A 27031-nucleotide genomic window follows, 5' to 3' on the forward strand; every position below is an offset into this window, starting at 1 on the left:
GTAAAGACTTTGACTGCACAGACCATGAAAAACTTTGGAATGGTATCAAAGAAAAGAGAGTACCACTACATTTTATTGTTGTGATGGGTAACCTATACTCAGAAGAAGAGGTTATCATCAAAACCGAATATGGAGAAACAGAATGGTTCCCAATTGGCAAAGGAGTCAAGCAAGGCTGCATTCTATCATCCTACCTGTTCAATTTGTATGCAGAAAATATCAAACAAAGAGCAGGCATAGACTTAAGAAGCAGGAGGAGCGACTACCGGAAGTAAGAACATTAACAACCTAACATATGCAGACAACACAATACTGCTAGTAAAAACAAATGTTCAGCAAGTATTGAAGAGGGTCGAGGAAGAAAGTGCCATGGTAGGCTTGATGCAGAACATTAAAAAAACAAAAATAATGACCATGGAAGATATTTATCCCTAGATAATGTGGAAAATTGAAATAAAGAGTTCCTATACCTTGAATGAAACTTTAAATGGAATGGAAATTGCAGTCAATAATTTATTTATATCCCCTGGTCCTGTGTTCTGGAGAGTGTTTTCAAGTCCAGTGATTTCTTTTGAAGGCCCCTAAAGAAAGCCTTTTCTCACCAAGGCTGAAATGCACTGGGCATTTTAAAAATACTGCATAAACTGCTGACCATCTCAGAGCATGTGGAGTTTGTCTCCTCATTGGTTTTTTTGTTTTTGCTTTTCAACATGTTTTTGAGTACTTTCTTCACAACTGTTAATTCGAAACACTACACAAATTCACCAAAATTAATCAGTTTCCCAGACCAAAATTAAATAATCTAACCACTACAAATCAGGAGTGCTTTACCAGTGTAGACATTCACGTTTAAAGCTGCAAGGGCAGTGCATGAAATGCGCAAATGCTGTGGTGGAGAAATGTACTTATTTGCTCTTTGCTACAGCTGGTATGAAAGGTAATATTTCCAGTATTATTACAATGGCCAAGACAGAAAAAATTCTGCAAGATTAATGTTGCAATATTCTACAGTTCCTTTCCAATATAGTGTCTGAATATTTAAATTACTAGATTACAGGGTGGAGAGAAGGGATTTCTATTTCAGGACACTACGCACGGACTTATGGCAACCCTAAGGTGAACCTATCCCAGGGTTTTCTTGGCAAGATTTGTTCAGAGGGGATTTGCCTTTGCCTTCCTCTGGGGCTGAGAAAATGTGACAGTAGATTTCCATGGCTGAACAGGTATTTGAACCCTTGTCTCCAGGCTCAACCCTCAAACCACTACACTATACTGGCTGTACACTACATATTACTGAAACATTACTTGAGTGTTCTTGTTTGCATTCTTACAGTCAAAATTTCATGAGAATTTTAAGAATTCTGCTCAAGATTTTGAGCAGCACAAATTGCATTCAAAGATTCTATAATCCTCACTTCAAAGTTACAACTAGTGGCTCATATATCCTACCTACATTCCACTTAACCTGTTGAGCTGAAATGATGGCACTGTTGCATAAGACTCCACCTCAGGGTAATATCTGATAATACTAATCCTTTGTGTATATTTCTACATTGAGCTATAAAGATATTATCAACATGCTGTTAATTCTCAATGAATGGCAGCACAGGTTACTCATCTTTGTGCTGTGCTATTCTCATGAAAAACCTGATGGCTGAAATGCTACCAACTGACAAGAGAACATTTACCTATGCCTGTAATATAAGACAGGCAAATGTTTACCTGTCAGTATAAATGTGCCATAAATAACTAACTGTATGTGCCTTGGGGAAGACATGACAGGTTTTTCATTAAGAAGAAACAGACTTCAGATGGTACACATGATTTCAGATAGTACACATTTTTATTAGTTAATTTAGGATATTCAATTGTTTTTGAAACTCAAAATGTTAAATTGATGTTCATTCTATTACTGCATTTCACTTATTTTTAAGTTAACACATACACTGATGAATACATTTTAAATGAACATATTTATTCTATTCTTATTAGTTCTTCAACCATAAGCCTCTGCTGAAGGGAAAATAAGGCCAATAATTTATCCTTCATTTCCAGGGATGACTGATGGCTTCTATGGTGAAGAATAGAAGTACTAGTGAAGAGAGTACTGAAAAGCATGTTAAACAGCACACAGAGATAGGCCAAGAAAGTCACATCTTCATTTCAAAACCTGCATCCTCCACACTAAGACAAAGAAAAAGTATGCTGGAATTATCTTTTTGGCTCATTTCATTGTGATCTTGCTAATATCTTTTCTTTCATTAGATTAAGAATATGACAGCAAGAAACAATCACATACTTCCAAACAAACATGATCAAGGCAAGGGCTAAACACCAGTGCAATGTGGTGAATGAAGCCCAAAGTACTTTCTCTAAATTTATTCAAGAAGTGCAGAGGGTTCAGATGAATTACTGTCCTGATTCATGAGCAAATGTAAGATACTCACAAGTAATGTCCCAATTCCTAGTTTTAGTCAATTTGTTTTCAAAACTAGTTTGTTTTCAAAAGTCAGTTTGTTTTTACATTAGTTTATTTCCAAAAATGAACATCTCTGAACTCAGACTTCATAATCAGTTTTAACATTTATTTTGTCCAAAAAGTTACTACTTTAGGAACTTTGCAAGGGAGCCATAATATTGCTTCAGGCTACAGAATATTGTAAAGTGTTTTTAAATCACACTGTATAACATTTCTCCTGTTATGCTCAGGGCTTTTAAAGCTGCACCTTTCCTCTGGTACTTAGCCCTAAGCCCTTATCATTTGTCATCAAAAGGAATAGAGGGAAACCTAGCATGGAAACAGAAAGCCTAGTTCAAACTTTCTGCCTTAAATAATCACAAAGCATTGACATTTTGGAATCTAGCAGTTAATGGAGGTGGATGAACTGAGCTGACCTGAGTTAAACTATTAACTCCATTCTCAGCTAACATAAGGCGTGGGTGGAAGAATCTATTCTCTCCCACCTTTTGCCCTGGCCACTTCATCATACAGGCTTTGCCAGTTAGCTATAACCACGGGCCCCAATTTCCCTGGGAACATATTCTTTTCGAAAAGCAGAATGAACTGGCAAAGTACAAGATGGATCAGAAATTGGCAAGTGACTCAAAATCCTTATTGACACTGAAATAATCAAGTGCTAAATGAAGTCCTGATAACATTACACCAATATCATCCGTACATTTTATAATTCCACATACCAACAGAGTTTGAAAAATGCATTTTGGAGCTTGCCAAATTACTTAGCCACTTCAGCCAACAATACAGTAGTATTTGTATCCTCAAAAACAGAGGAAAGAGTCAAGATTCCTTGGCTCAGCCTCCCATTCTTACACTTGCCCTCCTAAACTTGAGTAATGCTGTTATCTGCTTTCAGAAGGCTTAGAAAATGAACAACTATGTTCTTATATGCGTATTGTTCTTCTAGGATTGCCTTAGGTGCCACACCACAGGGGATACTGATCTCCTTTGACCAGTTGTTGTGTGCCTCCAACTTCTCTGACTTATGGCAATCCTAAAGTGAACTTACCACAGGGTTTTGTTGGCAAGATTTGTGTGTGTGTGTGGAAGGGGGGAGGGGAGTCCTTTGCTTTCCTCTGAAGCTGAGAGTCTGTGACTTGCCCAAGGTCTCCCACTGGGTTTCTGTGGTTGAGTAGGGATTCAATTCCTGGTCTCCAGAGTCCTAGTCTGCTCAAACTATTACATCACACTGGCTCATGCCTTTGTCCAGCAGGTGGTATCTATTACCATATCATTACCTGAAATGTATTCCTTCAGACCACATATCTCCGTGTGTGAGTGTGCAAGGGCCTCTTTAGAGACTCATGGCATTCTGCCTAGAAAGTGGTTTACAATCTTTTACAGGAGAGAAATGGCCTAGATCTCATAGGGAATTACTTCCTTGCTGCTAATGGAGAATGAAATGCCATTACCCACCGTATATATTCAACTATAAGTTTACCTCATGTATAAGTCAAGGTCAGGTTTTGGGGCCAAAATTATAGATTTTGTCATGACCCATGGATAGGTCAAGGGTAAAACTTGGAGGCTCCTTCAGTGTGTGTATGTGCATATGGCAAGAGAGACTCTCATTGAGGCTTTTTGCTTCATTGTTTCAGCGAGACGCGGATGGGAGAGGGACTCTTAAACAAACAGCAGTATCAATCAGTCACCAAGGACTCTTTCTGCTTGGCTTCAGAGAGAAATAAACTCCTCTCCACACCACATGGGGAAATCTAAAAGAGCTGCTATCACATTCCCATAGTGACCCGTAAATAAGTCAACCTGGGATTTTGGGGTCAATTTTTGGGCATAACAGAGAAGTATATATGGTAGCTTTCAATGCCTTTGTGCTCAGTAGCCAGATGACCATGAAGGAGGTGGGTCACGTACCTGCATCAACCTTTAGTCACAACAACTTCGTAATAATAATAATAATAATAATAATCTTTATTTCTATCCCGCCTTTCCACAAAAGTGATCAAAGCGGCGTACAAGATACAGTTAAAACATCAGTATATAAAATTTTTAAAAGACATTACAAGGGGATATAAACAGGGGGTGAAACATGAAACGAAACAGGAAATGAAACATATCACATTCATCAAGGGCTAAATAAGCAACAATATTACAAAATGTGGGGTCAAAAACAGAGAGCAAGGGGCAGAACAAAAAAAAAAAAAACTCAGTTAGCTAAAGTGAAAAAGCCAGCTGAAATAAGTATGTTTTTAATTGTTTCTTAAAAGAAACTAGTGATGCAGAGGAGCGGAGCTCTATGGGAAGCTCATTCCACAATGAAGGGGCAACGACAGTAAAAGCCCTCTGAGAGGTCCTTACCAAATGAGACTTAGGGACCTCTAACAGATTTGTCCCAGATGATCTGAGAGTGCGGGGCGGATTGTATGGGGAGAGGCGGTCCTCTAAGTACCCTGGGCCCAAGCCATTTAGGGCTTTATAGGTCAAAACCAACACCTTGTATTGAGCTCGGAAGCGAACAGGCAGCCAGTGAAGATCTTTTAAAATAGGAGTTATATGGTCTGTCCTGGAACTACCAGTGACCAATCTGGCTGCCATGTTCTGCACCAACTGTAGCTTCCGGGTTTGGTACAAGGGTTGCCCCATGTAGAGCGCATTGCAGAAATCCAAACGAGAGGTTACCAAAGCATGTACAACAGTTTCAAGGTTCCGACGGTCCAGGTAGGGGCGCAGCTGGCGTATCAGCCGAAGCTGATAACAAGCACTCCTAACCGCCGCATCCACCTGCGAAGACAGCTGGAGCGACGAGTCAAGGAGTACCCCCAGACTGCGCACCGAGTCCTTCAAGGGGAGCGTGACCCCGTTCAGGACCGGATGACAAATTTCACCACCCGGGACCGGGGAACCAATCGCCAGTACTTCCGTTTTCCCTGGATTCACACTGAGTTTGTTTTTCCTCATCCAGCCCATTACTGACGTCAGACAGGCCTCTAGAGGAGAGATGCCATCCTTAGTTACTGCATCAGTCGGAGACACAGAGAAAATTATTTGGGTGTCATCAGCGTACTGATAACACCGCGCCCCGTGTCTCCGGATGATCTCTCCCAGCGGTTTCATGTAGATGTTAAAAAGCATAGGGGACAAAATCGCTCCCTGAGGGACACCAGATGTAAGGGCCCTCTTATCGGAGCGACAGTCCCCCAGCTCCACCATCTGGAGTCTACCTGAGAGGTAGGACCGGAACCACTGCAAAGCAGTGCCCCCGATACCCAACTCTCCCAGGCGTTCCAGAAGGATACCATGGTCGATGGTATCGAAAGCCGCTGAGATGTCGAGGAGCACTAACAGGGACACGCTTCCCCTGTCCATGCTCAGACGGAGGTCATCAACTAAGGCGACCATGGCAGTCTCAACTCCATAGCCCGCCCGGAAGCCAGTTTGAAATGGGTCCAGAAAATCGGTGTCATCCAAGATCGATTGAAGCTGGAAGGCGACTGCTCTCTCGATCACCTTCCCCAAAAAAGGTAACAGCGAGATGGGCCGATAGTTGTTGTGAATCAGGGGGTCTAAGGAGGGTTTCTTAAGCAAGGGTTTAACCACTGCTACTTTCAGATTGGATGGAAACTGACCCTCTCTGAGAGATGTATTAACGATGCGGTGCAACATAGTCAACACCACATCTCCCCCCTGAGCTGCCAACCATGAGGGACAGGGATCGAGAGAGCACGTCGTCTTCCTAACGCTTCGAAGGATCTTGTCCACTTCATCGGTACTAACAAACTCAAAGTGATCCAGTATAACTGGGGCCACGGACGCTTCGGACGCCTCTCTTACAGGATCCGCAGAAATACTGGTGTCAAGATCAGCGCTGATCTGAGAGATTTTGTCCGCAAAGAAGTTGTTAAAATCGTCACAGCAGGCTTTAGATGGTACCAAAATAGGGCTCAGGGAGGGAGGGAGCTGAGTTAGCTCTCTCACAACCCTGAACAGCTCAGCTGGACGCGACTCTGCGGACCTAAGCTAACATCTTAAGTGAAATGTACCATCATCTGTATTACTTCTAACATCTTTGCCTGATGAGGAAACCAGTGAGCTTCAAAAGCTATTTTAAAGTATTTCCACCTTCTGGTTGGCTCTATATTCCTTCACACAACATCTCTTTTGAGGGTTTAGATGTGGAGCTTCAGGGCTTAATAAGTATACCTAATTAGGCTGGCCAAATGGTTGTAATAAAGTTGTTGTTGTTGTTGTTGTTGTTGTTATTATTATTATTATTATTATTATTATTAGGCTGTAAAGTAACACCTTATTAAGAATGGGATGGTTTCCACCCACAGAATACAGACTGTGCTTCCATTCCCACAGACAGCAAAAACAGTATGGAGAAAAATATCTAATCTGGTTACAGTCCCAAACATCCAATAACATCATTATTAAACAGTCACAAGCAGAAAATGAGACTACAGTCTTTTTGGAAAGAAAAATAAGAATTTCTCCATTATTTTCCAGTAAGTGAAGTGTAGAGAAATTTGTTCTTTTTTTGTTCTAGCCCTTTAGGTAATGCTATTTTGAAGTGAACTGTATCAAAGCACCACTCCTCCCTCCATTGTAATATATTTGAAATACAAATAAGAATAGACTGCCTGGCTGGAACAAGGAAAACATTAGCCAAAGATCAAACACGCCAAAATAAGTGAGCCAGCACATTCTCCACCAAAGAGTCTCCATTATATCTATAAAATGCAAGCCCTATGTAAAAATGGATGTCACAGAAGGTCTAACATGAAACTCCTATCTCAATTAATGAGTAAAGGTAAAAGTAAAGGAGTAGGGCCGGTGTAAATCTGAAAAATGCTCTTTTACTAATTAAAGCCTTCAGTTTTACCCTTGAGATCTACAAGTCATATCAAAATCCATAATTTTGGCCCCAAAACCTGCCCTTAACTTATACATGAGGTCGACATGAACACAAGTATATACAGTACCTCCCATTCAGTCATGTAGAAAAGGGGATAAAACCAAAACAGTCATTGTTCTTTTTTCTGTTCCAGAAGACCTATCCAAAGTTCCTAATCTATCTTTGCTGGTTCCCAAACTATTTGACTACAACTAGAAATATATAATTTTAGGAAATGTTGAAGCCACAGGGAGGAAAAACTGTTTTTCTTCCCAGTTTTAATGGAATTTTCTTTTTTGAAAAAATGTGATACCAATATTCTTTACAAATTGATAAAACACTCTCTTAATTCAGGAACAAAAAATAAATTATATACAAAACAGAACACAATTGTAAACTTTTGGTTGTCATCATGTTTTCTAAAATGAAAGCACAATTTACTCATATAACAGTTGCAAAGAGAATCCACATTTTACATTTTTAATTTTTTTTGTTACAAATGAAACTATATTGTTCTGAACTGTAGAGAACTGCTTCAGTGTTGTCTTTTTATTAGGAGTAGCAAAAACCAATAAAAATGGACAAAACCATCAACACTAGTAAAGCAGAGAAAACTATTTGGTCTCCTATGGACTTCCACAATGTCAAGAAGACTTAAAATATTAATTCCCTTGGGGGAACAAAAGGATACCAAGTCCAGGAATTCCAATGACAAGATAGTGTGCATTGTCCTACATAACAGCCAGCCTATTGCCTTGCTTTTAGAAATATCTTTGGGGCAGTAAATGTCTGAACACTTTGTTTTAAATGTTTTATTCATCATTTTAAAAGAAAATACTCCATAATCTAAGATTTGGTGTTTTGTTTCTACAATATCTCCCTTCCTGGCAAGTTGCCATTTTCCCAATTTTTCAGAGGAAAAATAAAGAGATAAGTAGAATGGGCCCTCATCCACGGGGATTTGATTCCAGAATCCCCTGCAAATACTAAAAACCACAGATGGTCAAGTCAGTGTTTAACATTTAAAATTACCTGGGCAACAACGACTGGGCAACAGGAAAGCATTTTTCCTGCACTGTTTCCAACCTTCTCATCACAAGGCCTCTGCCAGATTTTTAACCCCTTTGCCTCAATCCACCTCAGGGATGGAAAGAAGAAGAAAAGGGGTTTCAATTCTGTCATTGGCCTCCTGGTGTGAAAGTGGGAAACAGAAGCGAGCTACAGACCGTCCTTAAAGGACGGTCTAGCGGCGGTGCCGTTTGTGCTGCCAGCAAGCCACAGCGGATATACTGCGTGGCTTGGCGGCGGCAAGAAGAGGCAAAAAGTGGCTTCGTTTTGTGGTGTGCCAGTGACGCCAGTGTGCCATTGGCGCACTCGTGACGTCACCTGGGCGCCATGACATGTGGACATTAGGCGTCCGTTGCGTCAAAATGGCGGTGCCCGTGTGAACAGGGCACCGCCATTTTGTACGTACTCTGTACGTACTAGGCTTGTAGGCGTTTAAAAGAGACGCCCCCAGGCAACCCTAGTAGGTATGGAGTACGTACAAAATAGCCCGTCTGGAGAGGGCCAGAGTGAGACAGAAGTTTAAATTCTAGCAGAGGCTTCCTTGTGAGAAAGTAGGAAAATGAGTAAGGCAGTAGTTTAAATTCTGATAGCAGTTTTGTGATGTGAAGGTGGGGAAAAGAGTGAGGAAGAGGTTTAAGTTCTGGCTGTGAACTTCATGGTAGGACCGACTTCCATCAGGAAGGGAGGTCTCTTCCCACACAACAGTGTTTAGTGTAACCAAAATGTTATAAGAGTTTTGAAAGCAAAATATTTTTGCCTCTACCATCTCCAGATGCTCCGATTATGATTAAAGGACAGCTAGGTCTAATACTCTGCTATATTTATTACAGTGACTAATATATGTTTTAGTGATTAGGTGCATCTGTACAAAATCCATAACAAATGTATGCTGCTTGATGCTACAGATGTCATCCTTTTGTTGCTAATACTATACAGATTTCCTTAGGAAATAGTGACGGAAATCTTGCTGCAAGATGGTCTGACCCCAGTAACTCTTCTTCCTTCCTAGTCAGAAGTGTCAACATCTGCTTGAACTCTCTACAGGCTGTGCTTTACAAAATGTTATCACGGAAGAATTTATGGTACTTTATTAGGGAATGAACGCTTTCTGAGACAACACTCTAATGCCTGAGCACTTCTCTTAGATTCTTTACCTTCACCAAAGGTACAATGGGTGACTAGGTTCACCTTAATCATTCTCTTGAGGATCACACCACAAAGTAAGGCTATGGTAAAGCAATCATACTGGATTGCTTCAGGGAGAAAGGTCTACCTGTTTGCAGACTGGAGTTCAAGGATGAGCCATCCCAGGTTAGAATCAAAGACTCTTAATGATAATGAAGTAGCTCCACAAATAGTGTCTTAGTCACAAAGTGATTCTTCCCTATTCCCTAGAACCCAAAAGTGCTACATCCCTACCCAGAGGTCTAAATGTTTATAGCCAAAAGAGATTTTTGGGCTTGGGTTTTCTTCAGGAGATAACTCTCAAGTCACTGAGTTCACCGATGCCTGCAGAAAAAGCCTACTAGTCTGAAATGGGGGTCTCTTGCATGTAAACTAGAAAATGGCAATCTAAGGCATGATGGCAGAAAGAAGGAGCAGCTGAATTATCTCTGTTTGAATCAAATTCTGACACAACAGCACAAGGAGAAATCTCTGAAGAAGACCCAAAAGAGGAAACAGTAATTATGGAGGAGCAAGCACTACACTGCTTTCCCATGTGGCAGTTTCCATTCTTTAGGCTTTGATCATGGAAGGAGGCAACTCTTCTTCCTACCTAACCAGCTCTGAATTTGTCAGATTCATGAGAGTCAAGAATAAAATCCTTCTTAGTTGAGCAGTATTCTCACTATGGTCTGTGTGTATTTGTGTTTGTTTTAAAGCTGCTTTGGGGGCAAACAGGAAGTGCAGGAAAACCATAGCTTGAAGAGGGGAGGGTGCTAAAATATGCAAGCAAGAACATTTATTCTTAAATACTGTATATTTTCTACTGTTCAGGTTAAGGGCAACAATACCAGGTCTGAAGTGGCACAACAGAAAAAAAAACCTCAAACTGAATTAGTATATTTTAATTAAATATACAGACTTGCTATGAAACTTTAGCAGTTTTATTGCTGACGGGCAGGGAACCGTCTAACTAAAAAGATTGCATGTACAGCGCTGTGTAAATTTACAGCGCTTCATAAATAAAGGTTAATAATAATAATAATAATAATAATGAATGATGGAACTTCAAAGTCCTTGCAATACCAAAACTGAGTTTCTCAGCTACAATTGGGTAAAACCTGTCCCACACATTTATTGCTTTTGAAAACTTTACAAATTCAAAGATATAGCCACGTTAGTCTGTAGAATCAGCATGTAGATAGATCTTGTAGCACTTTTGAGACTAACTGAAAGAAAGAAATTGGCAGCATGAGCTTTCGTAGACTTAAGTCTGCTTCCACAGATGCATTTGGTGGAGTGGGAAGCCAGGTATAAACAAAGGACTTGTAATCTGTATTGACATCCTCACATACAAATGGCATGTATATGTCTGTACCTGGCTTCCACTCCACCAGATGCATCTGTGGAAGTAGACTGAAATATAAGAAAGCCCATGCTGCCAATTTTTTTAGATACTATGAGTAACTGATGAGGCCTTAAATGCCCTACTTGTTTTTCCACCTTTCTCTTGCAATAAAAATCATGCTAACTACAGTATTTTAGAAGTTCTGTTTTTAAAAAAGTCTACTACTGCCAATCTCTAAACAGCTACAGCTGTGAAAGTTTTCTTTATTCATTAGTAGAGAAGCCAAGCTGCATCTGTAAGAACAGTGACTCTAAATCAGTCTCACTCTGATCTAAAACACACTGCAGAAATAATCCAGTTTGAGACCGCTGTCTCAAACTGTCCTGGCTCAGTGCTAGAAAATCCTGAGAATTGTAGTTTATTGTGGCACCAGAGCTCTCTGACAGAGGCGGCTCAATGCCTCACAAAACTACAGTTCCCAGAATTCCCTAGCACTGAGCTAGAACTGTTAAAGCGGTCTCAAACTGGATTATTTCTGCAGTGTGTTTTGGACTTCAGATAAATGTAAAGAGAGAAGTGGAAAAATCCTGGTTTGACAATTCTAATTCAGCGCACAATTTCAACAGCAGCCAGTACAGTAGGTGTGACTCAAGAAGCCCTGTGTTGAAACCATAATGCTTAGTCTGTGGTTTTGGGCAAGCCACTAGCTTCCCATCTTATCCTATCCCACAAGGTTAGTATGTCAAAGAGCACTGGAATACAGAATAGTGCAATATCAGATTGAGATACCACGATTACACCATGTATGTGACCATGTATGTATGCACCTTGGAGGATAAGTGGCACACAACCATGATAAACATATTCACACACTACTTCATTTCCATACACCTTGGGCTACCACTGTAATTGTGCAAGAGCAAACCTTACATACTATCTTGAATTAATTGGCACTTTGGAGTTCATGTGTCTGACAAACAGATAACCAGCTGTGCTGCTTAAAATTTCAATGTTCTTGTTTTTAAAAACATTTCCAAGGGATTTATAGTCTGGTTATGGTTTCTAAACTAGTAAAAGGAAACACTTTTATTTTAATTATTAGTAAATCACATCTCCTTTGCACATTAGTCTGGCAGTATAAAATTAAGTTAATTTCAGAGCATAGAACATGATGAAAAATGGAAGCTGCTCAGTGACACAAAACTGTTAGGCAGCAGCCAAAAGCAACCAGAATTTCACAGATAAGTCAGAATACTTTTTCAGTGAGTGTAAAATACATGGTATTTATAGAACTTTCCTACTTCAGACCATTATCTTGGGCCTAGCAGGACATTACATGGATCTATTAAACAACAAGTGTGAATGACAACAGATACATACGAGGATTTACTCGACTCAGTTGCTTCCCCTCAGAAATAAAAGCCATACAATACTGTAGAAAGAACACCTAAGAATGAAAATCATGAATCCAAAGGACAATCGGTTTCTAGAAATCACAGATTCTAGTAGATTGTTTATATAATACATATTCAGTGCCTTGCATAAGAAAATGCATTTAGTACTACTTGGAACCCCACCATCATATATGCATCTATAAATTATCTTTAGTGTATAACTTACAACTGGGATACTACACCAATATGGTGGCGCAGTAGAAGGGGGTATTACTTATTAAACCAAATTAAATTCTATCCATCTGTTCATCATCGGCTTTCTTGAAACAATACACAATGCTTATCATGCTAGATATTTACTGCTATCCCAATTGTATTAAAAGATCTCCCTTACAACTGTGCAGTAAATGTCCCATTAAAAAGAGCATTTCCATATCAGTTTTTTAAGAAATTTACAAGAAGGGATAACCAGCTACATTAGCCAAAAAATTCACACCTGATTTTGTTAGTCCACTTTTGTAAACATGCTATAAATTCATCAGGGATAATATTTCACAGCAGTAAGATACATGGGAGATCTACAACTGTAATTCTTATGTTTATTCGTGCCTCCAAAGACAAAAGTAAATGCAACGAGTTTGGGGGTGTGAGAGGAGTGAAATTTGAAAACTAAAAATGACTACTCATGTGAAAAGGCGATGAATAAGCACACACTAAGAATTTCACACATTAAAAAGATATTTGAAAATTGCAACCCTAGACATATTTTCTCAGGAGTAAGTGCCATAGACCTCAGAAGTTATTTTTGTAGAGGGTTTAGCTGCATAGGTCTGAAAAGCATGTAAGCAACAACCATTTTTCTTAAGTTCTTACAGTGGAAATCTGTTATCAAATGTGGGGCTTCTGACTCTATTTCTGATTGTGGGGCTGGAGGATTCATTTATGAGTAGAAGAGGTGTATATAACTTCTCTTCAACCTCCTTGTTTCCTCTACACCTCAAGTGTTTCCTCAGCATGTTTACATACTAGAACCCAGAAAGAATTGATAAAACTTAAATATGCTCATATAATCATAGAGTTGGAAGAAACCTCAAGGGCCATCAAGTCCATCCCCTGTCATGCAGGAATACACAATCAAGTTCTTTTTCTTAGTACCCTTTACAAATCTAAAACCACTAAGGGGCTGTACAGATGGGCAGGAAGGGGTGACACCAATCCGGCCTCCACAGAGCACAAAAAGGAACTAGAACTCGAATCGGCGTCATAGCCGCCACCACACGGAGTGATGACACCCCTTTGGCTCTGCGACGTTTGGATGCAGCACCAGAGGTGTGTCATCATGGAGTGTCCCGTAGGCGGCAGGTGGGCTTTGACCGTAGGGACTCTCAGCCCTCACCCTGCCCACAGGCCAGCACTTTTTGCCCATCTGTACCAGGCCTAAATTATTTTAGAAGCATAAAATGTATTATGTAAAAAGCAGCTTTATACATATACTTATCACATTTGGGTATATATTACAACTAAAGTTTATATTACCATATCTGGTTATGTTACAACTGAATCACTCTTCAAGGAGTGCTAGCAAATTTAGAAACAATCAATTTATTTATTATAAAGGAGCTACAACTGTTAAACTCTAAGAAATCTAGGATTCCTCAACTTTGGCAGTTTATGAAGGCTGAAACATGAAAACAGAAAACCAAATCAATCCTATGGTAAAACAAAGGATGTTATTGTGTATTCTGACCTGAGTGTCCCCAAAGGGTCCATCAGACACAGAAAGCAAATGTTCCCAGGAAAAAAGTTATGGGAGAGAGAAAAAGATGAGGTGGCCGAACCAAGACTCACTGAATACTACTTTTACTTCCAGTAACCAACCATTTTTCTGAGAGCTACTATTTAAAGTTTCTGCCCATTCATTTTTACCATCACCAAGGACATTTAAAAACTGAAGGTTTGCCTAGATTGAAATGAGCTTCCCCATTCTTTCAAACAACAGCTTATTTCTGAATTGAACAATTTCTTTCACAAGCTGAAAGAATGGAGGAACATTAAACAGGTGAGGAGCAAAAGAAGCCAGAGGCTGCATCATGTTACAGGCTGTGTCATGCAAGGGCCTTATCCAGCATGGTGCTAGAGGGTTATGCTTCACAGTACCCCAAGCTGTATTTCTGGACAAAATACCTCAAGATGTTCAATACAGTGGTTCCTCCACATTTGCTGGGGTGAAGGACCCCCGTTAGCATGGGAAAACCACAAATAAAAAACAACAGAAGAGAACACATCTCTAGGAACCTATAGGTCCTCCAATGCAACTCTATCGTCAACATCTGCCAGATGTTGATCATAGAATCATCCTGGACAACCTACAAATGCCTAGAGAAGTTTTTTCTTTAGGAACTCCTAGGTTCTCCAGCACAACTCTATGATAAACTTCTGGCAGAGCTGGCGCTGGACGACCTAGAGATTCCTAGAGAGAACATATTAATCAAAACTGCAAACAATCAAATTTGCAAAAGTCAAAGCCACAAAGGTGGAGGGATAACTGTATTCAGCAGGATTTGAAAGCTTCTTTCCAGTATCGCGTCCTATGTACAGTCAGAAATAAAGTGCTTGCAGGAAAAAGGCCATAGAGCAATGTAACAAAACTGTGACTAACACATTTTATTCAACATGTAGAAATAATATGTTATGTTCCAAATGCCGGGGGGGGGGGGCTGCTTAGAAATAAGCAGCTTCACACACCCCTGAATTTCACTACCGCCCCACACAGAGTTTTGCATCTCTATCCTAGATCATATGATACCACTATTTCTGCAGAATGGACAACATAAGAAAAGGGGGGGGGGGGGTTAAAAATGGACAGAGACAGAATAATGTGATTAGAAAGACCCAAGACACAGCATATATATTCAAAAAGAAATACTGAATCTTAGTGCTGGCTAGTGACCTGCTGATGAAACCTATCTACTTAATCCTCACATCCTCTATTCATTTACACATATCTGTTATAATTCAAGCTCATCTCTGCTGATATCATTATTCTAAATTAGCACTGATAAGCCTCTTTCCGCACAACAGCTCTTTAGCTGAACTGAGCACAACATTCAGAACCACTGCTGTTGCTTACACCTATTAACACCCATCTACGTCTCCTAAAACAAACTAACCTGCTGAGCAATAGCTTATGTCGGTGTACTGCCAAGTATAACAGAACCCTGGTCCTCTGACTAATGCCTGGGATCCACAGCCAAAAAGCCGATGTTTTTCAGCTACTTCTTCCCTTGTGAAAGAGATCAGCTTTGGCAATCATAAATTTTATAGGGCAGATGGAGCTTTAACGTAACTAGATAACATACCTACGCAATAGACAGACCTATAGTCTGATTATCCAGCTTCCCCCCCCCCCCCCTTTATGATCTCCTCCTACATCTTTTTTTTAAAATCACATGCACTGGGACTACTGAGAAACTAGCTCCATTACCTAGAGCTGATAAAATTACACTTTAAGCCTCCAAGTAATAAAAATCCACTCTGGATCAATTTCTCATGTCAGAAAACAACTCCTTCAGATCACTAACCATGTAGATAAACATGTTTAAAAGAAAGCAGGCACAAGCAGTATGTTATGTTGGTCAGAACACCTGTTATGAGACCCTGTGTTACATACCTGTTCCTTCTACTTTGAGTATTGTCAGTGTTGCATGTAGTAATGACAAGTGGCCACTAAAGGGTGTGCTTATCATATTGACTTCAACCAGAGCTAGCCTTTCTTTAGCACACCAGAAAGTGGAGAGAGAATTACAGCAGACTGCATTTTTCTGATTCCAGTCCTTGCCATTATAATCCATTGTCTTTCTCTGTGATGGTTAAAAGTATACCTATTTTGTTCCTCTCTTCTTTTATCCAAATAGCCAGTGAAGGGTGAGGTGTCCCAGAACTGGAGCCTGAAGAGACAGTGTGCATAAATAATTAAAAGACAAACTGTCAGGTTTCAAAATCATCTAAGAAGCATTCCTTGCTGTATATATGTGTGGGCATATATAACATGCTCTAATGCAATAGATAAAGGTTACTATCTGTTTTAAATATTTTTCACATTACTTGCTAGAGAAGAGATATGCTCAGACAAAGTTTTATTAAGTTCTCCCTGAACAGTACAGCATTTTGTTGTTATGTATATTCAAATGGCAAACTTATCACAGGGTTTTCTCAGCATGATTTGTTCAGAAGGCATTTGCTATTGACTCCATCTAAGAGTGAGAGAGTGTGACTTGCCTAAAATCACCCAATAGATTTCAATGGCCTAATGGGGATTTGAAAAGTGGTCTCCAAATGTCCTAGTCCACCACTCAAAGCACAACATCACCATCTCTCATACACTTTCTAGTGACAAGAGGGCACCCATCACCTCAACATCCATATCTATACTTGTTTACCATATTGATTAAACTTTTTATATTTCAACTTTAACTCTTAATGCTCCTTGAAAAATCCAGCATTTATGGGAACACCAATGAGAGCATTGCTTATATTTATTATTCAATTATTCTTGAATATATGTTGACCCTCCCTTGCACCCCCAAATGGATGCTAGTGCTACAAAACAGACAGGCTACAGTATGCGAGAAAGTGTACAGAATCCCTCTACTAGAACAGGACATGCACTTTTTACTATCTAAATGCAGATTGTGTTGACTCCAACTAATGGCAGTTCTATCCTAGGATGTTCTTGGCAATATTTAATTCAGAAGAAGTTTGTCATTGCCTTCTTCTTATGCTGAAAGAATTGGCTGCACCCAAAGTCACCCAGTGAGTTCATGTGGCTGAGCAGAGGTTGGAATCCTGGTCTCCCAGAATCTTAGTCCAAGTATGGATAACACACCACTATTATTTATGTAGCTTCTAATGAAGCAAAACCAGTATAAAATAATGCCCTAGATGTATAGACATGTCCACAACATCCACAAGTGCTACAAGGTCAGCTTCAGCAGAAAGATTGATAACTTTAAATCTTACATGGCCAACAAAAACAGTCCTCACTTCTTTTCACGATGTGTGTGTGTCGAGGGGGGGATTTCACACTTAATTTTTTTTCAAAAATCCACAATTAAAACTACTCGGGGACAGTAGAAGCAGAAAAGTTGACTAGCATTAACAACTATCAATCCCACCAGAACAGAGTATGAGATGTAAATAAAAGCCAAATAGTTCTTCAATTGCTTTAGAAATTCCTAATCACTGCCAGGCTGCACAATGGCATGGAAGCTCCAAAGAGCTGCACACCAACATTCAAGAGCTTTTCTAGCCCTCTTCTCCATAATGTTACTTCTGCACGCACCCCAAATCCAGAAATTTACAAATAAGAGGGAGTGGTGGGGAAATCCTGCACACTTCTCCACTAGTGTTTGCAAAGCTTTTCCCAGTCACACATGGTCTTCACTATAGCCTTAAGGTTCTGTCCCAGTAGACTGAAGGGCTATAAATTTATTAAAACAGTGGTATCTTCCCCTCGGTTTAAAAATTTCATGGCAATGTACAATAAACCCAATCTAACAAATTTAAAATTTAAATGAGAGCCAGCATGGTATAGTGGTCTGAGCATTGGATTACAATTCTGGAGACCAGGGTTCAATGCCTTGCTTGGCCATGAAACCCACTGGATGACCCTGGACAAGTCACATTTTTTCAGACTCACAGGATGGCAAAGGCAAACCCTTGCGGAACAAATCTTGCCAAGAAAATCCTGTGCTAAGTTTGCCTTAGGGTCAGCATAAGTCTGACTTAAGGCCATGCCACAACAAACCAATAACAGTAATTTAAAACTCAAAAAATTAAACAATTTGACAAATTTAAAAGGCAGATTAAAACTGCTTAAAAGAATTAAAATGATATAAAGTTAAAGAAAATAATCAAAGCTGTGCTTTATGACACCCCATGATGAATATTAGACATTTGGAGAATCTATGATGGATTATCACTGTAGAAGCCTTTCCAATCAATATTCAATTTAATATTTAAGCCACTCAATCAAGATCCAATTTAATAACTAGAGACAATGACTGAATTTTCACCAGAAGTAAATAGAATTCCACTAGTACTAAATATGACAAAGAGCAAGCTAACTGAATCATACAACCATCATTAATATCTGTTATAATACATATTAAGTCATTCCCTAAAGTTAGATGCCACTGATCACAGAACAAAAGTATAAAGTTACTAATGAATTCACCAACTATTACCAACTGATCAGCAAAACAATATATGCTTTTATTTGGCTATACTCCTCAAGGTTGTTCTCTGTAAAGTAAAAGTAATCAAATGTTAGAAAGCCATTAAAGTCAACCCTTCACATTTGAGGCTTTGACTTTTACAGATTTGCTTATTCGTGGATTTGAGCAGTATGTTCTCTCTCGAATCCTTTGGTTCTCCAACACAACTCTGCTGGAGGTTGACCACAGCGTTGCGATGGCAGACCTAGACATTGTTGAGGAAACATTTCTATAGAACATGATTCTATAGTCAACTTCTGGTGGATGCTGACCACAGAGTTGCAGTGGAGAACCACCCTAGAGATCCCTAGGGAGTTGCTTGTGATTTATAGGGTTCCCATTTTCATGGGGCCCTGCATCCCTAATGGCAGCAAATGTGGAAGGCCTACTCTATAAGTCTGCCTTTTTGAACTTAAGGTAACCTTTCTGTTTCTGCAGCTCTTTCAAGCAGGCCACATCTAAGCTTCTGTTCTATTTCTACTCTATTGTTAGTTAAAAAGGAGTACATCTTTTAAGCTACAAAATGTGTCATTTCCTAAACAATACATTTTCTTACAGATTTACTTCCATTCCACAAACCCAAACTTAAAATCGTCTTCTGATTATCATAAGAAATGTTCTGCTCTGAGAGATTTCCTGATGCTGCATGATGATATCATCGATAACTTCATGTTTTGCTCCAATCTCCTCCAGTGTTATGAATATACTTGATTACGTGACCTAGAGCAATCGCCGTTCTTATTTCAACGTTGTCCCACGAGGCAAAGATAGTTACTAAACCTACAAATTAAGCTTTGCTAAACTACATGTCAGGTCACAGAAATTTAAAGCAGCTATATTTATCACTCACTGTCATTAAACCAGCTGAGATGAATTCTTTACTTAAAACCAGACAGCTGAATTTCAGTTACACCTCTGGCTTGTTTCCACATTCACTAACAACAGTTGATAAATTGTTCAGAGCATGAAATGGAGAGAGGGAGGGGGATGTGAATGCCTAATTTCGGCTTCACAGAGGCGGGGGGGGGGGGGGACGGGGACCTGTCCCTATGTCATCATCATCAGGCCACAAAAGTAATACTCAACACCCAATCTAGAGTAATTTTCAAGAGAAGCAGGTAGATTAGAATGAATTAGCAGAAATGAGTGTACACTTGAACTTGCCCCAGATAAAAGAGTTCATTTCATTCTGTGTCTTGTGTTTTAGTAGAGTTCTGCTGTATAACAATCTGGAAGAAGTACAGCCCTTCAGGAGACCCTCAGAAAATGCCTAGGCAAATTATGACTCTCTTTTTGCCATATACACATACACACAACAATCTGGTTTATTGGGAAACATCCATTACAGTACAGTACATTAATCTCTGGTTAGCCAGAACAAAAGATATCATTAACTGCTTCCTTCTCATCTGAGAGTCCAAATTCATAACTGATCTTCCTGCCAGTTACCATACTTTGTTCAGCCTTCTGATTCCAGCAAGAACTACTCAAAACTATAAATGTATATGATCCAACTTCCATTGAAACCCAAGAAACTTTATTTGGAGAAACATCTTTAGGGCCAACAGGGCACTTGGCAGAGGAGGACAGGCATCCTTGGCTGCAGCAAAACATCCTGGGAAGCATGGCATGGAAAAGCAAGCCGTCTCCCCTGAAAATGCGGGACTAAAGGGGTAACTGCCTGCACTTTATTTCTTCCTTTAAAAATAAAATTAATAAATACAAAACTATCAAGAAAGCACAAGGAGAAGGAAGAGGAGGAGAGAGATGGCAATGCCTGAGCGAGGCAGACAAGCAGATTCATGCCTCAATGAGTCTCCATCAGGTGTGTGCCAGTGTCTTTCCAAGGCACCTTCCCACTTGCGCCGGCCCAGCAAATTCCATAACTGTCTTAGGCAATTAATACTGAGAGGTGGCTTGAGACTGGCCCCTCTGAAACACAGCTTCTCAGATGTTTAATGGGGAGACGGGCAATCTCTCTTTTCTCACCACCTACAATTGGTTCTCTCCTTTCTAGAAACTCTCTAGGGTCCAGCGCTGGGAGCAGTGATGGCCTGCAGCACCTGCCTTTTTTTTTTTTGGGGGGGGGGGGGAATACTTCTTCAAGAGTGCTTTGCCTTGGCCTTCCTCTGGGGCTGAGAGTGTGTGACTCACCCAAGATGGCCTAGTAGGCTTCTTGCTGTTGCCCCTTTATCCCAGTGGCCCCCAAACTGTGCCCTTTAAGAGATGTTGGACTTCAGCTCCCAGAAGCCTCAGCCATGTTGGCTAATAGCCTGGGATTCTGGGAGCTGAAGCCCAAAATCTATTAAAGGGCACTGTTTGGGGGCCACTGCTCTATGCCTTCAAGTCATTGCCAGCCTATGGCAACCCTAAGGCCAGCCTGTAACAGGGTTCCCTTGGCAGGATTCCTTCAGGGGAGGTTTGCCACTGCCTCCAGATGAGGCTGAGAGAGCGTGACTTCTTGCCCAAGGTCTTCTAGTAAATGACTCGCTGCTTCCAGTCATTGCCAGCCTATGGCAACCCTAAGGCCAGCCTGTAACAGGATCCCTTGGCAGGGTTTGCTCAGAGGCCTGCCACCGCCTCCCCCTGAGGCTGAGAGAGACTGGCTCTCCCAAGGTCACCCGGGGCTCCCTGGCTGAGTCAGGACTCGAACCCAGAGCCCTCGTCTGGGGCTCCATTGAATCGCCGCCGCGCCTTCCTCCCTCTCTCAGGCCCCGGGATGGAGGAGAAGGGGGTCCTCCCAAAACCCAGCGGAGGGGAAGGGGAGGCTGGAGGCCACTCACCAGGGCCGCCTCGGCCTCGGCCTCTGCTTCCTGGGTGGCTGCTGCCGGCCTGGGGCCCCGCGGAGAGGCTCCGCTGGACCATGAGGGGCCGGGGCTCCTCCTCGGAGAGAGAGACTGAGAGGAAATGTCACCGCAGGGAGGCCGCTGGGCTCGGGCTCTGCTCCCTTCTGCGTCACTTCCGGAAGTAGAGAGAGAGAAGGCTGGAGGGGAAGGAAGGAAAGGTGGCCGGCCGCGCATGCGCAGAGAACGCTTGGCTGCAGAGGCTCGCGCTTCTCCCCCACCCTTCCTTTCCCACAGCGCCACCTAGAGGCTCCCCAATTGCATAGCGGCGATTGCAGTGCTTCAAAGGCCAATTCGGGCGGGGAAAAAAAGGAGGAGGAGTCTCCTCATGTGGAGGCTCCGCCCCCTTTCCCGTTCAAATAGGAGTATTCCCTCATGGAGTTGTGTAAGGGCCATGTTGGAAGCCATCATAGGCCTCTTCTTTTCCCCACACTGCAGCAGGAATAATAATATAGTCTGAGGCTGCTACGACCGCCCTCATTGCCTCAGTGCTAAATGATCCTGGGACTGTAATGGCATTTTATTTATAGGGCACCCTTGCTCTCTGATGCTTCCCAGGATTCCATAGCACTGAGTTGTGACAGTTAAAGCGGCATCGAAACTGGATTATTTTTGTATGTTTTTAACTGTATTATGTTTTTTTTAAATGTTCTAAAGCTGCCCAGAGTCATTCCCAGGATATAAATAAATATTATTATTATTATTATTATTTCTGGAATGGGCCTTGCTTTTCCAGCCTCAGAGGATGTCTGTGGCAAAGCCCCTCCGAACAAATCTTGCTAAGAAAACCCCATGATGGCTTCTCCCTATTAGGGTTGCCATATGTTTGAAATGGCTTGAAAGCACACAACTACAACAACAAAGGTGACAACATGCATATTGCTGTTGTTGTGTGCCTTCAAGTTGTTTCCAACTTAGGGCGACCCTAATAGGTTTCTTCAGAGGGTTTTTGTTTCTGCCATGGCCTTCCTCTGAAGCCGAGAAAGTGTGACTCACCCAAGGTCACCTAATATCACCCAATGGGTTCCCACGGCCAAGCAAGGATTCAAACCCAGGCTCCATATCTGCTGGGAAAGCCCCTGACTCTGAGTGGTTTCCCATTTGCATTTGCTGAGTCCTTATTTTGCTATTCCTCAGGACTGGTAGCCAAATTTTGTTCACTTTAAGGGTTTCTTCTTTCTGGTTGAAATTATCCAGATGTTTGTGGATTTCAGTGGCTTCCCTGTGCATCCTGACATGGTAGTGGTTGGCATGGTCCAGAACTTCAGTGTTTTCAAACAGTATTTTATGCCCAGGATGGTTTATGGCATGTTCTGCTACTGCTGATTTTTCTGTCTGGCCCAGTCTGCAGTGCCTCTCGTGTTCCTTGATTCTTGTTTGTACACTGCGTTTGGTGGTCCCTATGTAGACTTGTCTGCAGCTGCATGGTATGCGGTAAACTCCTGCGGCTGTGAGAGGGTCTCTCTGGTCCTTGGCTGAGTGAAGCATTTGCTGGGTTTTCTTCGTCGGTTTGTAAACCATTTGAATGTTGTGCTTCCTCACCACTTTGCCTATTCTATCTGTGACTCCTTTGATGTATGGTAAAAATACCTTCCCTTTGGGTGGCTGCTTGTCTTCACTCCTCTGGGTTTTCCTGGGCCTGAATGCCCTTCTGATGCCTGAGCTGGAATAACCATTAGCCTGTAGAGCACGGTCCAAGTGCTTCAGTTCATCTGCCAAGAAGTGGGGTTGGCAGATGCGTTTTGCCTTCGACTTCACACCAAGCTTCAGAGTTATTTCAGAGGAAATAACTTATTATAGTTAACAAATTATCCTCACATAGTATCGAACTTCAAACACCTGATGCCTTTCAGCTCCCAGCCAGCCAGCCATCCCTGAAAAGTGCATTACGTACTGTCCATACTGTATTTTATTTTATTTATTTATTTATTTATACCCCGCTCTTCAGCCACAAAGGCTTTCAGAGCATGAAGTTGAAGGCTTTCACGGACGGCATTCATAGTTTTTTGTGGGTTTTTCGAGCTCTGTGGCCATGCTCTAGAAGAGTTTCTTCCTGACGTTTCACCAGCATCTGTGGCTGGTATCTTCAGAGAATCCTGGTATGGAAGTCATAGATTCATAGAGTTGAACAAGACTGCAAGGGCCATCCAGTCCAACCCCATTCTGCCATGCAGGAAATCTCAATCATAGAATCATAGAATTGAAGAGTTGGAAGAGACCGCAAGGGCCATCCAGTCCAACCCCCTGCCATGCAGGAAATCCAGATCAAAGCATCACCGACAGATGGCCATCCAGCCTCTGCTTAAAGACCTCCAAGGAGGGAGACTCCACTACACTCCGAGGAAGTGTGTTCCACTGTCGAACAGCCCTTACTGTCAGGAAGTTCCTCCTAATGTTGAGGTGGAATCTCTTTTCCTGGAGCTTGCATCCATTGCTCTGGGTCCTAGTCTCTGGAGCAGCAGAAAACAAGCTTGCTCCCTCCTCAATATGACATCCTTTCAAATATTTAAACAGGGCTATCATATCACCTCTTAACCTTCTTTTCTCCAGGCTAAACATCCCCAGCTCCCTCAGTCATTCCACATAGGGCATGGTTTCCAGACCTTTCACCATTTTAGTCGCCCTCCTTTGGACACGCTCCAGTTTCTCAATGTCCTTTTTGAATTGTGGTGCCCAGAACTGGACACAATATTCCAGGTGGGACCTGACCAGAGCAGACTATAGTGGCACTATTACTTCCTTTGATCTAGACACTATACTTCTATTGATGCAGCCTAAAATCGCATTGGCCTTGTTAGCTGCCACATTGCACTGTTGACTCCTGTTCAACTTGTGGTCTACTTGGACTCCTAGATCCCTTTCACATGTTGTCTCCTTAAGCCAGGTGTCCCCCATCCTATATCTGTGCATTTCATTTTTTCGCCCTAAGTTCAGTACCTTACATTTCTCCCTGTTGAAGTTCATTCTGTTAGCCGTGGCCCAGCTTTCTAGTCTATTCAGGTCATTTTGAATTTTGATCCTGTCCTCTGGAGTATTAGCTATTCCTCCTAATTTTGTGTCATCTGAAAATTTGATAAGTATTCCCCCAATTTTTTCCTCCAAGTCATTGATAAAGATGTTGAACAGAACTGGGCCCAGGACAGAGCCCTGTGGGACCCCACTGGTCACTTCTCTCCAGGATGAAAAGGAGCCATTGTTGAGCACCCTTTGGGTTCGTCCGGTCAACCAATTACAAATCCATGTAACAAGTTACTTTGTCTAGCCCACATTTTACAAGCTTGTTTGCAAGAAAGTCATGGGGAACTTTGTCAAAGGCCTTACTGAAATCAAGATATATTATATCCGCAGCATTCCCTTCATCTAACAAGGTGGTAACTTTATCAAAGAATGAGATAAGGTTTGTCTGGCATGACTTCTTTCTCTGAAACCTGTGTTGACTTTTTGTGATTATGGCATTGCTTTCTAGATGTTCACAGACTCTCTTTTTAATGATCTGCTCCAGAATCTTTCCTGGTATTGATGTCAGACTAACTGGACAATAATTGTTTGGATCCTCTTTCTTCCCCTTTTTGAAGATGGGGACAACATTTGCCCTCCTCCAGTCTGCTGGGACTTCTGTTCTCCAGGAGTTTTCAAACATTATTGCCAATGGCTCCAATATTACATTTGCCAGTTCTTTTAATACCCTTGGATGTAGTCAAAGCCATCCAGCCTCTGCTTAAAGACCTCCAAGGAAGGAGACTCCACTGCACTCCTAGGAAGTGTGTTCCACTGTAGAACAGCCCTCACTGTCAGGAAGTTCTTCCTAATGTTGAGGTGGAATCTCTTTTCCTGCAGCTTGCATCCACTGCTCTGGGTCTAGTCCCTGGAGCAGCAGAAAACAAACTTGCTCCCTCATCAATATGACATCCCTTCAAGTATTTGAACAGGGCTATCATATCACCTTTTAACCTTTTCTTCTCCAGGCTAAACATCCCCAGCTCCCTAAGGCGTTCCTCATAGGGCACGGTTTCCAGACCCTTCACTAGCTTAGTTGCCCTCCTCTGGACACGCTCCAGGTTCTCCGCATACTTTTTGAATTATCTGTGGATAATTTTGGAATATTTTGGGTTTCCGGAGAAGGGAAACTCAACCTGTATAACAGTGGTTCTGAGAAACTACTGTTTCACAGGTCCAGTGGAGTTCAGTGAAATAACCCCTACTTAACATTTACATCTATGGCTCTCATGAGATTCTGGTGAGACAACAAAAATGCCAAAATGAAACAACCCTGACAAGGCAAGAGGCTTTGAGAGGAGGCCAATTACATGTTTGGTGTGTTTTTGCGGGTTCTACTCCACCTGAAAATTTTATTTTATAGTGGAAAAAGGGCGCACTGTGCTCCAGGATCCAGCTTTGTCAGTGAAGGCACAGCTCCTTTCTGTGGCCAAGGAATACACAGCAGCCTCTTCTGGCCAAAGCTAGACTTACTATAGTTACTCATGTTGTAGTAACGTCTAGCACTGATCAATGCAATGCACTGAATGTGGGGCTGCAATCAAAGACTATACAGAAATTTAACTTAGGCGTGTTACAGACCGCCTGAAAGCGGCGGTCTGTCGTTGCCACCATTAGCGCTGCTGAGGAGCCCCAGTGGCCAAACTACGAGGCTCCCCGGCACTGCAAAAAAGAAGCGCCAAAATGGCGCTTTTTGCACCCTGGAAGTGTCGCCGCGAGTCGCTAGTCGCGCACTCACAGCATCACTTCTGGCGCGTGACGTGCAGACGCTAAGCATCCGTGACATCAAGATGGCGGCACCCGTGTAGAATGGGCACTGCCATTTTGTACGTCCTCAGGACGTACTAGGGTTAGAGGCGTGCGTAAAGCACGCCCTTTCCTAACCCTAGTACGTCCTGAGGACATACTTTACACCTGTTTGTAACGGGCCTTAGTTTAAAAAATGCAAAAAAAAAAAAAAATTGCAAGCATTATGCTATTGAATGGGTTGGGAACATATCCATCTGTACTGAAATTCTATTTTAATTCTATTGTAATGCATCACTTTTATGTGTTTAATTGTACTGTTTTTTTAAATTGTAAGCCGCACGTGTCTTTTTGTTTTTAATCCACAAAACCTTTTGAGAGGGGTTAAACCTGGGGTTGGTTACATTAATGTGGAAGACTACACCTATCTAGGTCTAAATCAGAAAACTGAGTAGCAAAATGCAGTTCAGATGTTATGGCCACTAGCTTAAATACTAGTTGTTGGGTGGGGGGAGTGCTCTTTTAAAGCAAGTTGTTTGGGCCAAAGATACGTTAATTGAAAGATTTGTTTCTGGATGGCATTTCTTGCACTATAAAATAAAGAGGTTAAAAAGAAGCAACTGACGCTGGATCCCAGTTTAGCAATGAACAACTGCCAATAAACTGTCAAAGCTAAAATGTTTAAATTCAGACAGTCAGTCTTGCTCTAGTAAGATGGATGAAAAACAGTAATAATGAACAGACTTTTAAAATTATATGAACAATCAGTTCAAAAAAACCCTCAGTGTGTTTTTGTTTTTTTGTTAAAGTCATTTGTTTTAAACCA

General features: G+C 41.5%; 1 protein-coding gene across 4 annotated transcripts in view; it reads right to left on the reverse strand.

The window, feature by feature from the left end:
* LOC149324218 (protein ARK2N-like) overlaps nt 1-21570 on the reverse strand; it is a 69020-nt gene extending 47450 nt beyond the window's left edge. For 3 of the 4 annotated variants that reach the window (XM_089497805.1, XM_089497795.1, XM_089497806.1), the window contains exon 1: nt 21403-21570. The gene's annotated coding sequence lies outside the window, so the exon portion shown is untranslated. Of the gene's footprint in view, nt 1-16014; nt 16084-21402 lie in introns of those variants that run through there. The other variant, XM_089497800.1, reaches the window with a different exon arrangement.
* Nucleotides 21571-27031: the final 5461 nt, after the last annotated feature.

The sequence above is a fragment of the Sceloporus occidentalis genome, unplaced genomic scaffold (assembly GCF_023333645.1).
Source record: "Sceloporus occidentalis isolate IW3139 unplaced genomic scaffold, rSceOcc1.0.p SCAF_1, whole genome shotgun sequence".
In the NCBI taxonomy this organism is placed as follows: Eukaryota; Metazoa; Chordata; class Lepidosauria; order Squamata; family Phrynosomatidae; genus Sceloporus; species Sceloporus occidentalis.